The following is a 12,754-nucleotide window of genomic DNA, read 5'->3' as shown; positions in this document are numbered from 1 at the left end:
GTTGGATCTTTGCAGGCATCAAAGCCAGGTGTGTGAAATGCCCTGCTGTCTGCAAGACTAAATCCTGCTTCAGAGGAAGCCAGGACACTCCTGACAGAGTTGCACCAGGAGACTAAAGAAGCAGAAACTTGGAAGTAAGGCAGAACTGAGTTCAAATCTTGTGTCTGTCGCTTGCTAACTCGTGTCCCTAGCCAAGGTCATTACGCTCTCTCAAGCAGCCTTTTTTTTCTTATCTATAAGGTATTGGAAGTATTGATTTTGTGGAATTGCTGTACTAGAACACAGAAATGCTTGCTAAATGCCCTGTGCTGTTCCTGGTACATTATTGGAAAGTGGTAGGCAGTAATGAGCTAACGCTGGCAATGAGCACCCGTTGAAGGGCTCTTCCGCACAGAGAATGTCTGTGAAGAGCAGAAGAGCCACGGCAGCCTGCCTGGCTCCTTCGATGACCTCATGCCCCTGCTCCTACCACTTCCCCACAGCGATGGACTGTAGCTCCCCCTAAAAAAACGTAAGCCAGAAGAGGATCTACCTTGGGGCATTTCTGCTGGGACTCTCAGGGTTTTGTTTGGTTTTGGGTTTTTTTTTTCTCCCCAATTCTCCAAACTCTAAGAGGCAGTCAAAATATCCAGAAATGAGCTCAACCTGGGCCACAGGAGGATTTCTGGTGCTCAGGTAAAAGCTAGCATTCCCAAGAAACGTGTGAAACTGGTTCCTGTTGGGAGGGTAGCATGAGATCTCTGCACTCACTGATCTCCAGAGAATTTAGGAATGTTGAGCTTACGGGATTACCTTTCCAAGATATGGGAAAGAGGAAGAGCCTGTTCTTCTATATAGAAAGCTGAGAACTGGAGGGGTTAACAGTCTGGTTATCTGTTGGGCCAGACCTCATCCAGCTCCCACAACCAGGACCAGCTGAGGCTAATAGCCCAAATGACCTCTACACTCTTAGGCCCTTAGGCTGGGGCAGGTAGTGTATCTCCAGATCCCATCTTCCTGGAAGAAATGGCACATACCCTAAATTGAGTTTCAAAGTAATTGTGCTTCATTGTGCACCAGGGATTGTATGGCACCAGGAAACTTTTTTTTTCCCCAAATTGCACTAAGTTTAAATACATTGGGAATAAACCGTTACTAGACTTCAGTAGTCTGATCCAGGTTGACAGTCAATCTGCTCTTTGTGGGTTTGCTTCCCTGTGTGACACCTACAGGGACACTCCCCCCCCCCCTTCCATTTCCCTTGCCTCTGGCTGAAAGGTGGCACCTATTATGGAAGCTCATGCTTGCCTCCGGAGCCCTTCCGTTTCACATGTACCTGCTGTACATGTCGATGCCCATGCTTCCCAGCACTTCGCACCTCCTCTTCTGCCCTAACTCCCTCCAGCTCCGGGACTTCCCTCCCCCAGCCACCCAGTCATCGGAAAACCTTGCTATTCCTGCTATGTTCCACGCTCTATTCTGCTCCTGCTTCTCTCGCTGTGTTTTGTTGGGGGTTGGTCTGGTGCTGTATCCAAATGATAAATACCAGTCCCCAAGATCTGGTTGCAGTCTAGATGACAACATTCTCGCCATATGATGTTGTATAAACTTTTATACCAAATGGTGTTGCATGAACTTTGCTCATCAACCTTCTCTGACTGGGTAAATAAATGTCACTGGCAGCCAATTAACTGGTAAGACTAGAGGTGGGCGGGGCTTCGGTTACTAGCCTGGGACCATGAGGCTGAGAGAGAGATCAATGGAACGGGGAAAGAAGATGGAGCGAGCAGGAAGATCGACATTAGACGGGATGGACAAGGAGCACATAGCCAAGGGAGAAAGTGCATCCCGAGGACAGAAAAATAGAGCAGAAACAGCCCGGGTGAAACTCAAACAGAAAGTTAACTTGGAGAGCACCCCTGGGAAAAAGCCTGTGTTAGCTTTCTTCTAGGCTCCGCCCAACAGTTACCTAGCAACATCTAGGTACCAGCCTGACTCACCGGTAAAAATAGTTAGGGCTTCTCTCCCTCTCCTCCCTCTACCTCTCCCTCTCTCCCTCCCCTTCCCCGTTGCTGGTCTCCCTCTCATATCCACACAGGCTGCCTAACTCGTTTGAGGTCAGTCTGGAGTACAAAGTGAGACTCTGTCTCAAAGTAAAACAACAACAACAAAATCAATGAAGTAAAATACAATAGGTGAAGAGCCAGCGGGCCTCTGGTCCTCAGCTTTCTATGTAGGGGACTAGGAACAAGGAAGCACCATGAGTGAAGTGTCTGGTGTGGTAGGTACGCCAGTGTACACTCATCAGAGATCAGGGGTCTGGGAGTCACCGGGCAAAAAGGATATCTGATGCTGGGAGCTGAGATGGCTGAGCGGTTAAGAGCATTTACTGCTCTATCAGAAGACCAGAGTTCAGGGCTGGAGAGATGGCTCAGCGGTTAAGAGCACCCGACTGCTCTTCCAGAGGTCATGAGTTCAATTCCCAGCAACCACATGGTGGCTCACAACCATCTGTAAAGAGATCCGATGCCCTCTTCTGGTGTGTCTGAAGACAGCTACAGTGTACTTATATATAATAAATAAATAAATCTTTAACAAAAAAAAAAAAAAAGACCAGAGTTCAGATCTCACACTGGGGAGCTCACAAACACCAATTAAGTCTCCAACGGGATTGAGTGTGCCTGTGTAGCCCTGTGGCGGCTAATCTTGAATGCCTTGACACACCTAGGAAGAAGCAACCTTAAAGGAATCCAGACGCACACCAATTATCAGGGCCTTAAAGTATCAATATCAGGCCCAAGTCACCTGTGGAATTCTGGGAAGCAACCAACACCCACACCATGCCCTGGAGCCCTGAGATCACAAAAGCAGGCAATCTGATTTACTCCCATCCTAAAGTTTTGAAAAACAACAGCAACAAAAACAAAACAGTTTATCCGAAAGAGCAGTTTCTGGGCCTGTAAAGAAACTTCTTTCTTCTTCCACTGACACGTACTGATTCTCACACCTGGCCAGAACATTCCCTTGAACCCCCAGATACCCAGTATTTGGGGATGCCAAACTCTCTTGCAATTCAGGTTGCTCTCTCCATTTTGAGGTCGAACTGCATTTATTCTTTCACTTTCCTCTGCCGGCAAACTTCAGTGGGACTGTGGCCATCGGTTTGGCCTAGGGACATTGTCCTGACTGTTAACTGATGTACAAGTGGATGGCCCACTGCGGACAGTATGATCCCCTAAGCAGATGTCCCTGGCCTGTATAAAAATGTAGCCGCTACCCATAGATCCACAGAGGTTAGGGACAGAGTAAGGGGCTGGAGTGTGGGGGTATGGCTTTTCCTAGGAAGGGAAAATAGAAGAGACAGTTCTAGATGGACAGGTAAAGGGGGTGAGGGGTTGGAACAGGAGGATCAAGCAGGGAGGGGTAGGGAAGAGTAGAACAAAGAAAGGGGTATGGGGACAATTAGGTGAAATTAAGGATTATTTGAGTGGTAGTGTAGAAACCTGAAACCGTAGAAGCTTCACCACATAGATAGACTATACAGAGGCAATTTCTAAATGAAATTTTCAAGTAATGTTGGAAGCAGAGCTCCAAATGGACATTTCTTGTTACCAAATGAAGCTTTCAGTATCAAGAATGAGTTACATCTAATTGAGTTGTTGGCCAAAAGGGTCTCATAGGGCCCTCCAAACGACTCAGCAAGGCGTCATTACTGGAGACAACACCTACATAACTCATTGAGCATGGAGAAGTCGAACTGGTGTCTACCTAGAGTCTACACCTTTGCTGGCTAGTGTTCTTGTACCAGAAGGTACTTGACATGTTACCAAAGGAGAAACGTAAACATGGCTGCAAATCCTCTGGTCTACAGTGGTGTCCTCTCTACAGGGTATGATAGTACACAAAGTGTTAGTGTTCCTTTTAGGCTCCGCCCAACAGTTACCTAGCAACAGTCAGGTAGGACTAGCTTGCTATAAAAGAGGCTCTTTGACCCTCCTCACTCTCTCTATCCCTTCTCTCTCTGACTCTTTTCTTTCCATGAACCCTTTCTCCCTCTCTCCCCTTCCCTGTCCTCCCTCTCTTCTCTCTCCACATGTTCCTGGCTGGTCGTGCTCTTCTCTCTCCTCTCTCTCTCTCTCTCTCTCTCTCTCTCTCTCTCTCCCTCTCCCCACTCCCTTCTCAACTCCCTTCCCATGCCCTAAATAAACTCTCTATTCTATACTATACCCAGAGTAGGACTGGTACCTCAGGGGGAAGGGATACATCAGTGTGGGCCCTCCAAGTCACCCCTCCCGCCTCACCATACCATGTTCTACAAAACATATCCTGGCCTTGTTTTTCTTTCACAAAACATAACACAAAGCTTGTGGGAGTAACCAACAAATGTCCAATTTGACTTAAGGTCCACTCTGTGAGATTAAACCCATACCTGACACTCCTTGAGTGACCAAGAACCTGAGACCAGATAGCCCAGAGACCTAAGGGAAAACCAAATAATAATGTTCCACCAAAGGAATGCAGCAATAAAATGACTCCTGATGACATTCAGCCATCATCAGGGAAAGTGTCTTCCTGCAGTAGATGGAAACGAATACAGAGACCCACAGCCATACATTACGGAGAGAATGAGAGATCTCAGGACACTCAGCCCTAGATGGGATGCCTCCCCTCAGGGGTCAGGGACCTGAGCCAGAAAGAGTGTAAGAACCAGGGGAAACAGAGGACCTAAAGTAAGCAAGGCCATCTAAACACAGCAGGATCGGTGTGTGAACTCTCGGACACTGGGGTAGCACGCACAGGACCTGCACAGGTATGCACTGACGGTGTTTCCGTGCTGAGAGGAGAAGTGGGCATATGCACCATCCTGTCTCAAATGCACAACCACTTGCAAATGAAAATCTAGTTCCTTCCAAAGGAGTCTCACTGGGCAACAAACCCCTCCTAAGTGCAGGCAGTGTGCCCAGCAGTCGGGGGCCAGCTGTGGGCGTCAGCAGAAAATGAACTCAGAGAGTCACCAGAAGTTCCTTGTTTCAATGTCAGGTCAGGGCTTTTATTTCTTCCCTACATTTATTTTTATTTTTATACCCTACCCTTTGTGTGTATATTATGGCTTCCGGTTTTGTGTTTTTATGGGACTCCTGAGTGTTGCTTGTGCCCTGGACAGCTCTCTGCCTGATGCCACTTGCCCTTGGGGGTTGGGGGTGAGTTGGCGCGCAGAGCCAACGACACAGACTCCAGGAGCAGGTGAGAAATGTTGCAGCAAGCTTATCTGAGCACTGATGCAAGCTCCTTTAATACCCTGCACCCGTGCCCCCTTTGGTCCCCAGAAAGCATCTCTTCTAAGCCGCGGTTTGACTGGCTGGCAGTGTCTGTACCAGCAATCTGCGGTCTCTCAGGCGGTCCTCAGTTAGATCCTCCTGCAAGAGAGGCTTTTGCAGCTGCACGGCCCCCCCAGCGTTTACACAGAGGCGGCCCTGCTGTGCCTGCATCCACACCTGAGTGTGTGAATGAGTGTGTCTCTACATCTTTATCTGTTTCCTGTGCCTTGTCTTGGGCTCTCGTCCTTGTTTTTGTTTTATCATATTTTAGTATATTATTCCTTAGAGGCTTATTTGTTTTTTAAAGGAGACAAAATGAAGGTGGATCTGGATGAGAGAGGATGTGGGAAGGACCTGGGAGGAACAGAGAAAAGGAAAACAATAACCAGAATGTATCATAGGAAAAAAAAAACAAACCTATTTTCAATCAAAGAACAAAACAAAAACAAAACCACTTGGAGATATGTTGGAGACAATACATGCTGCACTCAGCTACCAGACTCCTTTATGCCTTTTGCTTTCTTCTAACTGGTCTCCTATTTTATTAGGCTGAACATCAAACTGATTGACACAGAAGAGATTTTATTGTAACCTAGAAACCTGTAGTAAGATCAGTACTTTCAGAAAAACACAGGGTGGTGATGAGTAACATATGTGCATGAAAGCATTAATATAGGGCATGTCGTTATATTGTTATTATATGTTTAATACGGTAAATTACTGGAAATGTATCAAGATTAACTATTCATATTATCAGGTTCTGAGAGGAAATAAAAATTTTAATTCTAAGAAAAATAAAAGGACAGTCTGGAGAGATGGCTCAGCAGTTAAGAGCACTGATTGCTCTTCCAGGGATCCTGAGTTCAAATCCCAGCAACCACATGGTGGTTCACAACCATCTATAATGAGATCTGATACCCTCTTCTGGTGTGTCTGAAGACAGCGACAGTGTACTTATATGTAATAAATAAATATCTTTCAAAAAGGAAAGAAATAGCTGAATGGGGGCCTGGGAATGATCTAGTGAAACATTCCCCCGCTGGCTTCTGCTTCGAGTTTCTGCCTTGAGCAGCAACAGAAAAAAGAATTAGAACAGCCTCCTGGCCTCCATGGGCATCCCACACATGGGCACACACATCAGATAAGATAAATATTTCTTAAAAGATATGATACTGCTATTTCAAACCCAGTAAGAAGTTGAATTACAGCCATGCAAAGCCAGGGCTTCTCCAGGGTCCCTCTCTTTTACCCTTCCCCAGAGTATCAGGAATGAGAAGTCACGAGAGAGGGTTTGCTCCATGCTCCATGGCCATGATGCAGCCTTAGGACTTTCTGTAAAGTGAGCTCCAGACCTCCCAACAGCAAAGCCACAAGGATAACACTGGCTCTCTTGTTTTGCTTCCTTACCACCCATGTCCCCAACTGTGGTCAGTGACCTGCTTGTCACTCCTATCCAGAGCTGGCTACTTCACGTGGGTAAAATCAGGGCTGGGCTGTGCCTTTTCTCCACACTGACAGCTACTTTGCCCTTTGTGCTGCTGACAAGTGACTGTCATCCCCATTTATTGGGGGAAACTCAGGCTCACGAGCTGCCGTGACATTCAGGAAGGACAAGCTGCTGCTCCCTGCCCTCCCCCACCTCCCGAGGGCATCGAAATGTGTGTGATCCTGTCTGGAAGCTCAAAGTGTGAAGAGCTTTGAAGTGATTTGAAAGGGTGTGTTGCTGTGGTGGAGAGGCCTGGTTAGGCGATGATGCCCCTCTTAACACTAGGGAAAGTGGAAATACAGAAAGGTATGGGGTTGCTTGCCCAAGGTCATAAAGATTCATTCCATGAGACTCTTCTGGTGAAAAAGGAAATAGAATCTGATTGGAGATTCTAAGGCCACTGCTCTAGCCTGAAGGTGTAAACGGGGTCCAGTATTATGTTCCTTAGTACTTCACACACTCCTGCTACTGTCCTTCTCGCCCTCTACCTATGTTGCTTATTACAGTAGACCCTCTCCCCTCTCTCCCCTCTCTTTCCTCTCCCTCTCTTCCCTCCCCCGCTCTTTTTGATAGTTTTACTATGAAGCCCAGGATGGCCTCTTGCCTCAACCCCAGGAGTGCTGGGATTACAGTTATACATTGTCCTCTCCAGATATAACAGAAAAGGACCCAGCCAGACCTCACCTCAGTGTGCTTTCTCCTGCCCACAAGGCTACAACCAGGGCAAACACAGTAAGTAACCATGGGTTAGGAAGCACCTTAAGTTTCTGTGGTGATCTACCAGGCTCCCTGCCCCAAAGTAGAGGCCATTGGTGGAAAAGCAAACGAAGTCCCGTGTAACGTGTATTCCCACTCTCTGATCAGACGTCAAGAGAAGAAAGTCTAGGAATAGGAGATCCGCCCCATCAGAATGACAGTGGCCCTGGCTTGTTTGTCACCTAAACACATGTTGTGGGGAAATGGGGGTGTCTGAGCTCACTTTCCATCGATGCGATAAAACACCAGGACCAGAAGCAACGTGAAGAGAAAAGGATTTGTAGGGACGGTTCTAATGCTAAAGTCCTATTCCCAAGTTGGTTTTTTATCTGTCAGCAAAGAAGCCATGGGTCAAGTGCTGGGCAGAAGAGATAGGCAGGAGACAAGCGGGCAAGGTAGGAGAGGAGAGTTTGTCATGCTTCAGAGAGAGAAAAATCAAACAGCCATGTGAGTAACTGAGCAAGTAAAGATGAGGGCAAGTGGAGAGGGACAGAGATAGGACTATTGATAAGGACACTCGTTCACAGGTAGGAGATCGGAGCATCCAGCAATGGTGTCAGAATGCAAGTTTAAAATGAGCAACCTGTGTGTGTATGTGTCTTTTATCCATGAATTCAAGGGAAACTGGGTGGGGGCCGGTAGCATGACCTTTTCCCAGAGCTTAGTCAGGGTAGCAAAACAGCTACAAGCAACAAAGATTTTTTTATCAACGATAGTTTATCATGAAGAAACTCAAGGCAGGAACCTACACCAGGAAGAAGCGTTTCCTGCAGGCGTGCTCCCCCGCGCTTTCACAGCCTGCTTTCTTTTTTTTTTTTTTTTTTTAATTTTTTTTATTCTTTTTTTCGGAGCTGGGGACCGAACCCAGGGCCTTGCGCTTGCTAGGCAAGTGCTCTACCACTGAGCTAAATCCCCAACCCCACAGCCTGCTTTCTTTCTTTTTTTTTTTTTTTTTAGATTTATTCTTTTATTATATATAAGTACACTGTAGCTGTCTTCAGACACACCAGAAGAGGGCATCGAATTTCTTTACAGATGGTTGTGAGCCACCATGTGGTTGCTGGGAATTGAACTCAGGACCTCTGGAAGAGCAGTCAGTGCTCTTAACCACTGAGCCATCTCTCCAGCCCCACAGCCTGCTTTCTTATACGACCCAGAGCCAACTGCCCTGAGTGGCACCACTAACCCGGACCCTTTTGTGTTAATCATTAATCAAGAAACTGTCCCCACAAAAGTGTCCTCCAAACAGAACAGGACTGACGCACACGCGAACTCACAAAGACGGTGGCAGCATGCACAGAGTCAAGCCAGATAAGAGTCCCAGCCCTGAGAGGAAAGTGGACACTGGATCCCACCCCCAACCCAGAAGGTCTCTGCAGCTGACATCCACATGCGAAGGAGAAAAGTAGTGCTCTCCCATGACGTCACTGGGCATGATGACCCCACACTTGGGGGTGGGCTCTATAAACAGCAGTAGCTGACCAACACAAAGCCAGCTCAGTGGTACTCTCCTGGTTTTGCTTGTGTAGACTTTTGTCTCATATTATTTTGGGCAAGCTCTTCTCTTACTGGACCTTTGCTTCCAGTTTTGTGTTTTTATGGGTTTTGTTTTTGTATGTGTGTGTCTGTTTCTTTTTTTATTACTGGTTTTTGTTTGAGAGAGAAAATGGAAAAATAGTGTAGAGTTGGATGGATGGGGAGGTGTGGAGGAGCTGGGGGGGAGCTGAGGGAGGAGGGGTGTGGAGGAGCTTGGGGGGGAGCTGAGGGAGGAGGGTGTGGAGGAGCTGGGGGGAGTTGGGAGGAGGGTGTGGAGGAGCTGGGGGGGAGTTGGGAGGAGTTGGGGAGGGAGGTAAGAAGGAGCTGGGGGGAGGGGAAACCACAATCAGAACATATTGCATGAAAAAATATTTTTCCCATAGTAAATAAAAATAACAATAATACAAAAAAATTTTGACTTGCCTACAAGGCAATCTAATGGAGGGATTTTCTTAATTGAGGATCCCTTTTCCCAAATGACCTTAGAGTGTGTCAAGTTGTCAAAAAAGCAGCCAGCACACTGGGAGATGGACGAGATAGGCTGGGCCTGGTCTACGGAGAACGCTGTACAATAGCAGGATCAGTAGAAGGGAGCAGACAGAGTCACCCCCTTGGGAAGTGCGGTCTGTGCTGGACACCTACTGCAGACAAGTCGCTCTCAGGCTTAAAGGCAGGAGCCAGCTGTCTCTGTGCACTAGGAACTCAGGCAGGCCGGAGATGAGCTGGCTTTTCTCTGCTCAGGATAATCTGGAGTTTTAGCAGGAAGGATGGGATCTGTGTGCAGGAACACATATCCAGGGGTTGCTGCTGCCCAGCAGTCATACGTGACCCCTTCACATGCCTTTTTCAAATGTACAGTAAATGTCCTGTGAGAAAGACAAGCAGAAGTCACAATCACATTGATGACTGGCCTCAAAGGGTTGGTAGCATGGCTTGTATTTTCCGTGAGTACTTAAGCGTAACATCATGTCACATGGTAAAGCTCAAATAAAACCCAAATCATTTCATTAATTAGAGCTTAACGGGAATTCACTTGGGATTGAACAGGGATTGGGGGATGGGCGGTAGATTTGAGAGGCTGGGGAGAATCAGGTGGATGGGGAGGGAAAACAGAGGAAGCCGGAATTACCTGGAACTTAATTTGCATCATGGCTGATGGGCAAAGAGCATTCTTAAGAGCAGAGTCCGAGGTCTCACAGCTACAAAACTGTGTATATATTTATAGCGCCTTCTTTCTTAGGCAAGGCCTAAGCTTGTCAGTCCGAGTCAGAGACTCGGCCTACCCTTCTCTCCGACACCACCCTCTGCCAAAGTGTCTCCCCATGCTTCTCGCCAGAAATGCCTTCTTCCTCTGCGTGTTCCTTAGAAGGCACCAGGAGCGCAAACACGGAGCATGTGTGCTGTCATCTGCCAGCAGCCCACTCTGTGCCAAGCACTATGTTAAACGTTCACACTGCCTCACAGTTGTGACAAAAGCCATCTATGGCAGTCACCCCACCGTGTACGTGAAGCTGCAGTCGGGAGATGTGGGAACTCGTTCTGGCGGCACAATTGGACTGGCCTCAAGCTCAGACTAGAACCCGAGCAGCCTGTCTTAGGTGGTCTTCTGACCCTGTGCCCTGAAGGAGGGAAGGTTTCTCTGTCACTAGGCTTGACTGCTTTGGGCTGTGTCAGCACAGAACATCTTGACAAGATCAATTGGCCCAGAAGGTCTGCTTGCCTACTAACAGCCAGAAAACAAAGGACATGGGAAAATGCCAGGTTTCCAATAAGCCTTCAAAGGCACACTCGCAATGACCTCACTTCCTTCCGTCTGACCCCACCTCCTAGATGTCCCTCCACTTACCAATAGTGTCACAGGCTGAGGAACAAGCCTTTAACACATTGGCCCTTGAGGGTCGTTCAAGATTCACTGTATCACAGGCTCACTGTGAGACCAGTGCTCCCAACCCCCACATCATAAGAACACATGATACAGAGAAAAAGATCATTCAGAATGTCTTTATTAATTACATATAATAATAACAAGAACTAAAGTCAAACAAAGACTATGTATGTATGTATGTATGTATGTATGTATGTATGTATCTATCTATCTATCTATCTATCTATCTATCTATCTATCTATCTATCTATTTGTTTGTTTTTTTCAGACAGGGTTTCTTTGTGTGGCCCTGGTTGTCCTACACTTACTTTGTAGACCATCCAGGCTGGCCTCAAACTCATAGAGGTCTGCCTGCCTGTGCCTACTGAGTACTGGGATTAAAGGTGTACACCACCATCTCCAGCGTCACCAGAATATTTAATGGGGGTTAGTAAGTAAAGAACAGGAAAAGAGAAGTCAGAGAACACATAAATGAAATGAAGATCAAAACTAGGTTAGAACATCGGAGAAGAAAAGAGCTACTTTTTCAGAATAAGACTATTGTTGCAATGGAAGCAAGAAGGAAATATATAATTGATAAGGCTGTGTATAACAGAGCGTAAGTTACATTTGGCCTCTGACAGAGGCTGCAGTTATTCTGCGGGCGTAAGTAAATTCTGGTGGCCAAGTGGGTGCTCGCTATAAAATAAGGTCGCTTGGTAGTAACCTCATCCTCTACCCCCAAATCTCTGCTTCTCTGCAGGTTTGAAATTTTTCTCAGGCATTAAAGAGCAAATCTCTGTTAGGTGAGCCCGATACATTCTATGAAGACAAAATGTTCAAACTTTGCCAAGTTCCATGGGATTTCTAAATCCTTCTTTCGATTCAAGCTGCCTTTAAGTCACTCTGTCTTCAGTATCTCAAAGAGGAAATTAAGGCTTCGTTACACAACTGGGCTCCCAGTCTCAGTGTCATGGAGTGCACTTTAAAAGCAGTCCATTTTATTTTTAATGAAACACATGGTAATTTTTCTTAATGCGTATGTCTATTATTCTCAAGGTACCTATTGTTCTCAAACTGTGGCAATTATTTTAAATAAAATAATAAACTTAATTGTTGGAGATAAGGAAACTGAAGTATTTCTTTTGTAGAGGGCATAATTATAGACCTAAATACCCAGGGAATGTGCTAAAAAATCTCTAATGGTAATTAATTTAAATTCCGGCTTTGGACTGGGTTGTAGTTCAGTGGTAGGGCATTGCCTGACATGTACAAGACTCTGAATCGGTATTGTTACAGCTACAACTCACCTGAAGGAATAACAAAGAGAATGCCAACTATTGGTTACTTTAAAAGACGTAACAATTACTGCTGCCTGTTAGCGTCTCCCAGGGAGACAGAATAAATGTCTATTTGCCTTGAAGAGAACGCCATCAAGAGACACAAGTAACTCCTCAAGTTCCAACTAGGAAGATTGGTTTATTGCTCTTATTTATGTGAGGAAGGGAGGGTTACTGCCAAAGGGTGTTTTAAGTCGCTTTCTATTGCCATGATAGACCCCACAACCAAAAGCAACTTGTGGAGGAGAGGGATTATTTGGCTTCTCCATCCTGATCACAGTCGATCTCTGGGAGAAGTCAGGGCAGGAGCAGAGGCAGGCACTGTGGATGAGGGAGAAGTCAGAGGCAGGCACTGTGGATGAGGGAGAAGTCAGAGGCAGGCGCTGTGGATGAGGGAGAAGTCAGAGGCAGGCGCTGTGGATGAGGGAGAAGTCAGAGGCAGGCGCTGTGGATGAGGGAGAAGTCAGAGGCAGGG

Source organism: Rattus norvegicus, chromosome 11, assembly GCF_036323735.1.
Source record: "Rattus norvegicus strain BN/NHsdMcwi chromosome 11, GRCr8, whole genome shotgun sequence".
Classification (NCBI taxonomy): Eukaryota; Metazoa; Chordata; class Mammalia; order Rodentia; family Muridae; genus Rattus; species Rattus norvegicus.
The sequence above is the reverse complement of the archived record's forward strand: the minus strand, read 5'-3'. Positions refer to the sequence as shown.